The sequence below is a fragment of the Chinchilla lanigera genome, unplaced genomic scaffold, assembly GCF_000276665.1.
Source record: "Chinchilla lanigera isolate Chin_1 unplaced genomic scaffold, ChiLan1.0 scaffold00033, whole genome shotgun sequence".
Classification (NCBI taxonomy): Eukaryota; Metazoa; Chordata; class Mammalia; order Rodentia; family Chinchillidae; genus Chinchilla; species Chinchilla lanigera.
Window position 1 is genome coordinate 11550116 of NW_004955434.1, and position 6604 is coordinate 11556719.

Below are 6604 nucleotides of genomic sequence, written 5' to 3' on the forward strand. Positions count from 1 at the left end.
CAGACTTCTAGTCGCTAGGATTGTGCGAAGAAAACTTTTGTTGTTTAATCTGCCCAGTCTGTGGTACGCTGCCCTGGCAGCCCCCGGAAAATGAATACAAACCTCTAGGAAGATTGATTAGGAAAAAAGGAAAGGAACAAATGAGCAGTATCGGCAAGGGGGAAGATGGCGTCGCTACACACAACTTTGCACCAGTTGAATTTAATAATTAGAGAACAAGTCCCTGGAAAGGCATAAACTAGCAGAAACTGCTTCTTGAGCAAAAACAACTCAAGAAGATAGCAGAATTTTGAATTATATAAAAGTATTACGGACCCTGAAATTGTTATTAAAACCATTCCAGGAGCAATCGCTGGTCCTGAAGGCTTTGATCAAAAATTCTACCAAATATGTAAGGAACAAACTGTAGCAATGTAAACATGTTTTTTTTTTAACAGAAAACTAATAAAGAGGAAATACTTTTAAACTCATTTTATGAGGGCATCATTACTTTGATACCCGAACTGGAGAAATACAGTAGAAAAGAATTAAAATGTCAGAGTTAAAAGGAACCGTAGGGAAAGGGAAGGAGAGGCTTTCTCTGCCCTCTGAGTCATCTAGCTCTAGAAATTCTTGTTCAGTTTTGGAGCTCTTTCTGGCCCAGCCACATCATGAGGGGAACAAATGTGTGTGTAGTGTGCACAGTGTTGATAAATAGTGGAAACACTAGGCCTCAGACAGTTTCTATTTTTGTGTACTTATAAGAACGAGACAGGGCGTGTGTGTGCAAGGGAGTCAAGCAGGTCAGGGTACCGCGGGGGGGGGGGGGGGCTAGCTTGAGCGCTCGAAGGCCAAGATGCAGGAACCCAATGCAGACACCGAGCGGAATGACATCTTATGAAAACAGGGCATCCTGCCCTCCAAGGAAAGCCTGAAGGAATTGGAAAAGGAGGCAGAAGAGGAGGAGCAGAGGTCCTCCAGCAGTCAGTTGTGAAAACATATGAAGATATGACTTTGGAAGAACTGGAGGACATGAAGATGAATTCAGTGAGGAAGACAAACAGGCTGTTGAAAGGTACAGGTAGCAAAGACTGGTGGAGTGGAAAACAGCTCAGCTGAAGGATAAATTTGGAGAAGTTTTGGAGATCTCCGGAAAGGATTATGTTCAGGAAGTTACCAAAACCATTGAGGGCTTATGGGTGGTGTTGCACCTTTACAAGCAAGGGATTCCCCTCTATGCCCTGATCAATCAGCACTTCAGCTGCCTGGCCAGGAAGTTTTCTGATGTCAAATTTATCAAGGCCATTTCAACAACCTGCATACCCAGTTACCCTGAAAGGAACCTGCCCACAATATTCGTCTACCTTGAAGGTGACATCAAGGCTCAGTTATTGGTCCTCTGGTATTCGGTGGCATGAACCTGACAAGAGATGAGTTGGAGTGGAAACTGTCCACATCTGGAGCAATCAAGATAGACCTGAAAGAGAACCCCAAGAAGCCCGCTGAAGATGTGCTGCTGTCCTCGGTGTAGGGCTCCATCTCCATGAGGAGAAGAGACAGTGACTCCAAGGGTGACTAAGGCTGCCCCCTCCAGAACTTTTTGAACTTTCTTGATGTGACAAGTCATCTGAATATTTTTAAAAAGAAAAACCAAGAATGAATACTTGGGGCTGGGGATTTAGCTCAGCGGTACAGCACCTGCCTGGCAAGTGCAAGGTCATGAGTTTGATTCCCGGTACCGGAAAAAAAAAAACAAAGAATCTGTTAGGTTTTTAGCCTTTTTAAATTATGCCTCACGTCTCATACATTTGAGATATAATCATTGCTCAGAATTGTATTAAATTTTTTGGAACTCTCTTAAAATAACATTTCTTTAAAAGAAAAAGAAAAAAAAAAGAACCAGACAGAAGAGTAGCCTCCCACTCTCTGAGCGACACTCTGTAGGTTTACAGCAGTGAGGAATCTGAAGTCTTACTTGACTTTTTCACCCTTCCAGTGACTGTGACATTATGAAGAAGATACAGGCTATTTCAAATGCCCAAGTTGTTTCTTTTTCTTCATTTTTATAGACAAATTTTAGAGAAAATTCAGCAAAGTTAAGTGAAGGTAGAGAGATTTCCCATGTGTCCTGTGCTTCCATATGTGCATAGCGTGCACATACCCTGGATATTATTATAGTTGATGAACTTGCATTGACTCATTATTATCACCCAAAGTCCATAGTTTACATTAGGGTACAGTTTTGGTGTTGTACATTTTATGGATATGGACAAAAGTATAGTGACATGTATCTACTATCATAGTAATGTGCAGGGTATTTTCACTGCCCTAAAGAATTCTGTGTTCTGCCCATTTATCCCTCTCTCCCTCTAGTGCCTGACAATCATTCACTTTTTAGTGTTACCGTAACTTTTCCTTTCCCAGAATGTCATACATCTGAAGTCACCTAGTATGTAATTTCAGGTTGCTTCTCTTACTTAACAATGTGCATTTAAGTTTCTCCCATATCTTTTGGAAACTTGATAGCTCATTTCCTTTTAGCACTATATAATATTCCATCAGGATTTATCAGTGGTTATCCATTTACCTACTGAAGGACATCTTCACTGCTTCTGAGTTTGATAATTATGAGTAAAACTACTTTGAACATCTGTGTGAAGGTTTTTTGGTGCATCTGTTTAAAAATCCTTGAGAAAGGATGCAGTTACCAAGAAGTCAAACAGTAAAAAATGCTGGAGTGGCTGTGGTGAAAAAGGAACACTTCCACATTGCACGAGAATGCAAATGAAGACAACCAGCTTGCAAATGAAGACAACCACGAGAATGCAAATGGAGACTTGGCAAAGAACTAAAATTAGGGATTCCATATAACCCAGGCATTCCCCTTCTAGGTGTCTGCCTCAAAGAATGAAAACCATCAAACTACAGAGGTAACGTGTATACCAGTGCTTATATCAGCACAATTCATAATAGCTCTATCCTGGCAGCCGTCAGTACGCCCATCAATAGTTCAATGGATAAAGAAAATGTGATATCTATACATGATGGAATACTACTCAGCTATAAAGAGGGATTAAATTCAAAACGTGTACAAAAATGGATGCATCTGGAAAATATAATGTTGAGTGAAATCAACCAGTTACACAAGCTTAAATACCATATGGTGTATCTCATTTGAATAGTCAAGACACAAACAAAAGACTAATAAAGTATGGATAGAAGAAAACACAGGGTCCAGGAGACCAAGCGTGAGGGGAGAGGAGGAGGGAAAGGGGAGGTAAGTAGAACAAAATATGTCATGTACAGGAACCTAATAGTCTAAATGAATGTAAACATTATGTGTCACAGACATGAGCTAATCATAATAATAGCAATAAGAATGGAATGGGGGTGGACCTTTAGAAACGGAAGGAGTGAGGTGGGTGGGAAACAGAAGTGGATTAAGTAAGGAGCAAACTGTATTATGTACTTGTAGTGGATTGACAACTGGTGATCAACTTATAACCCCCAGCTGAACTGAGTAAGCATGGTGCTGGACGTGGGAGGCCCACCTGGGGACTGTTGCCAGCAACAGAAGAGGCAGAACGGAAGAGGGAGAAGCTAGGCTGTTGGGGAGCAGAGGAAAGGTTGTTGGGAGCTGAGAGAGGCTATAAGCAGCTGTGGGTTGTTTTGGAGGAACTCATCATGCTGGTTTTCCTGATGAAATTGGCTGTTATCATCCTCTGAGGAGCTTGGGACGTCGTTGGCACTGAGAATGGTTTGGTTCACTTTGGGGGAGCTCTGGTCCTCACTTCGAGCTTCGCTTCCCAGCTCTGGAGGGGAACATGGTGCACTACCAGTTTCCTGGAGAAGCTTGCTGTGTTGGCTTCCCTGATGGGAACTTGGCCATCTTGATCATCGGAGGAGCTCAGGACCTCACTGTAGCTGAGGATGGCTGTGATACTTTTCAGGGGAGGTCTGATTCTTCTGAGTGTTGCTTCCTGGCTCCAGTGCAGGTCTTTTAGCCTGCTAGCACAGATCCTTCATCCCGTTGGCACCGACTTTGTAGATTCCACCACTGACCTTTGGGCCTTCGCAGTGCAGATCCGTGAAACAGGCCTGCATGAGATAGTGTTATGGGCTCTAGGCCTCCAGGTGGACTCGTGGGACACATTGTTATGAGCTCTAGGTCCTCAGTTAGACTCACGCAGGACATTTCCATGGGATTCAGGCCCTCAGCTGGATTCCTTGGTCTTAGTGTATAGACAGATTTCTTGCACTCTCTTGTATATCATTCTTTGGGTGACCATTATAAATAATCTTACAAAATATGTGTCCTCTATCATATTGTTCCCCTGGAAAAATAAGCCCCAAGCCAACACAGTACTTGTCCCCACTCCCCAAACTGAATATAAACATCATGTACTGCTGCACTTGTGCTAATAGAAGAAAAGAGAACACAACAAGACAAAACAAAAACAAATATACTGTAGTTAAATGCCAAGAGGATGATTTCTATATGGCGTGATAAAAATATGTTTGGTTTTATCAGAAGCTACCTGACTGTATTACAAAGTGGTTTTACCAGTTGGCATTTCCAGAAATGAAGAGTAAGAATTCCTGCTGTCCCATATCCTTCCATCACTTAGTGTGGGCAGCATTTTGGATTTTGCACATCCTAATAGATACACAATGATATTTTATGGTTGTTATAATTTGCACTTCCATGATGGAATATTTGTGAAGATATTTTCCTATGAATAGCTTCCATCCGTATATCTTATTAGGTGAAATATCTGTTAATGTCTGACTCATTTTTTTATTGGGATCTTTGTTTTTTTATTGTGCAATTTTAAGTATTCTTTGAATGTTTTGAGTAACAGTCCTTTATTAGATATATCATTGAAAGGAACTTTCTTACAATCGATGGGTTATGTTTTCAATCTTTCAACAGTGTCTTTCTTATCAATTATTTCATTCATTCAAGAAAGGAGCTTTCTTACGGTTGATGGGTTATGTTTTCAGTCTTTCAACAGTGTCTTTCTTATCAATTATTTCATTCATGGATCATGGCTTTTAGATCATGTCTAAGATACCCTTGCCAAATCCAAGGTAATCCATGTTTTCTTCAAAGCTATGTTTGAGAGCTTCATAGATTTGCCAATTGAGGTAATTTTTATGGAAGAGTATGTGATTTGTGTCTAGAATACAAAGTTTTTTTCTGTATATGGGTGTCCAGTTGTTCCAGCACTTTGTTAAAATATCAGTTGACTATATTTATGTGGGTCTATTTCTGAATATCCTATTCTATTTTCTATTCTTTTGCAAATACTACAGTCTTGAATATTGTAGCTGTATAGTAAACCTTGAGGATAGCTAGTGTCATTTTCCAGTTTTCTCTTTTCCTTCTATATGTATTATGTTGGGTGTTATGGTTCTTTTGCTTCTCCATCAACCTTTAGAGCCAGCTGAGCTTTAGGATGTGAAACTCACAAAGACAGACACCCATGATCACCCCTGATGACTGCGTCTCCCTGGAGTTTTCAACTCCCTTACTTGTGCACACTGACCTTCCAGCAATTTGTCAATTAAAATTTAGGTTTTTTACCTTGGCATTGGTTCCCAGTGACATTTGTGCTTGTGCATGTTTGCTCAGGTAAGTTGTAATTCTGTGTGAGCCTATCTCTAATTATGGCACAGAATTTTGCACTGTAGCCTCACTTCTCCAAGCATCCAGGAAGAGTTGGGAATTTTTTTACTTTTGCTCAGCTTTTACCTGTTTGTAGGACAGAGTGGCAACTGGCAAATTCCAGTCACAGGAAGGTGAGGACATACCTCAGCTTTGACGGCAGTGGTGTAAAATGCTGTTGGGAAAACTAATTTATGCAGAAGTTGCAAATCCTTGAGAGTTCTTGCAAAAGGATCTCTTAGATTTCTATGTAGATGACCACATATGGTGAGGAAAATGAATCACTTCTAGGCTTGATGACTATTCTTTGGTTTACCTAACAGCTACTTGGAATTTAAAAACTTAGGATAAGTGAGTTGACTTAACTGAAATAGGATGGCAACTTGGAGCCACTTGAATATTAAAAGATTGAATCAACAGAATAATTCCATGTGGATTCACCCCATATATATAGACTTACTGAAGAATCTCCATAAGTTAAAGTGGAAAGTACATTAGCTGAGTACAAACATGAAGGAATGCTCCTGTAGTTACTTAGTCTCACCTTCTTGTATGAATGGAGAAGCAGAATCAATATTAATTGTGAGCTTTTCCTGAAGTACACACACTGTGACTAATTGATCTAAGAAGCAAACAAAACCCATCTTCCTGGTTCTCAAGTATCTGATTTTTCTACTATTCTCTCTACTAACCACAGCTATGTTTTGTTTTGTTTTTGTGCTTTCTTTTTAACTGCAGAACTGCATTTCTAGAAAGAACAGAACTGTGGGTGAAGGATGTTTGAAGTACAAGCAAGATTAGACACAGCAGAGCATCTGGTTATTGTACACTAAAATTTCTTCAGTCACAATAACTGCATATCAAGACCCTAAAAGATTTTGCAGATTGCAAATATGGAATTACAGTCTTACTTATATCTTAATACACAACACTATTTTTTAAAAAGAGAGTGAACAG

At 40.1% G+C, this 6604-nt stretch overlaps 1 pseudogene; it reads left to right on the forward strand.

Moving 5' to 3' along the window:
* Positions 1-835: 835 nt before the first annotated feature.
* LOC102008345 lies at positions 836-1558 on the forward strand (annotated as a pseudogene).
* Positions 1559-6604: the final 5046 nt, after the last annotated feature.